A 788-nucleotide genomic window follows, 5' to 3' on the forward strand; every position below is an offset into this window, starting at 1 on the left:
CAAATTCTTCCGGCGAAATATCGGAGTCCGGTTTCTTTAACTTCGAATCGAGAGGTGAGGACGTTCAAGTGTTCGAGGGAGATGTTTTCATCCTTGAGAGCTTCATCTTGGGCTACCCGAATTTGGCTATTAAGGTTGGTGTGAATGGTGATGTTTAAAGCTCGGACACGGAGAGGCACCGCTCTTTCTTTTCGACTTAAGGCATCGGCTACTACATTTGCCTTCCCGGGATGGTAACGAAGCTCGCAATCGTAATCGTTTAAGGTTTCAATCCACCTTCGTTGTCTCATGTTTAGTTGCTTTTGATCGAAAATGTGTTGAAGGCTTTTGTGATCGGTGAAGATAGTACTCTTGGTTCCATAAAGATAGTGTCTCCACATTTTAAGTGCAAAGATAACGGCTCCGAGTTCGAGATCATGTGTCGTATAGTTTCGTTCATGAATTTTGAGTTGTCGAGAAGCATAAGCAATGACTTTCGTTCGTTGCATCAATACACACCCAAAACCATGTTTTGAGGCATCGCAATATACAACAAAGTCATCATTGCCTTCGGGAAGTGACAAGATAGGAGCGGTGGTTAGCTTCGTTTTCAAGATTTGGAATGCGGATTCATGTTCGGTCGCCCAAATGAATTTCTTTCCCTTGTGAGTCAATGCGGTTAGAGGACGTGCAACCAAAGAGAAATTTTCGATGAATCTACGATAGTACCCGGCGAGACCCAAAAATTGACGAATGTGAGTAGGAGTAGTAGGAGTCTCCCATTTGCTAATGGCTTCGATTTTCGTTGG

The sequence above is a fragment of the Rutidosis leptorrhynchoides genome, chromosome 2, assembly GCF_046630445.1.
Source record: "Rutidosis leptorrhynchoides isolate AG116_Rl617_1_P2 chromosome 2, CSIRO_AGI_Rlap_v1, whole genome shotgun sequence".
NCBI classification, from domain to species: domain Eukaryota; kingdom Viridiplantae; phylum Streptophyta; class Magnoliopsida; order Asterales; family Asteraceae; genus Rutidosis; species Rutidosis leptorrhynchoides.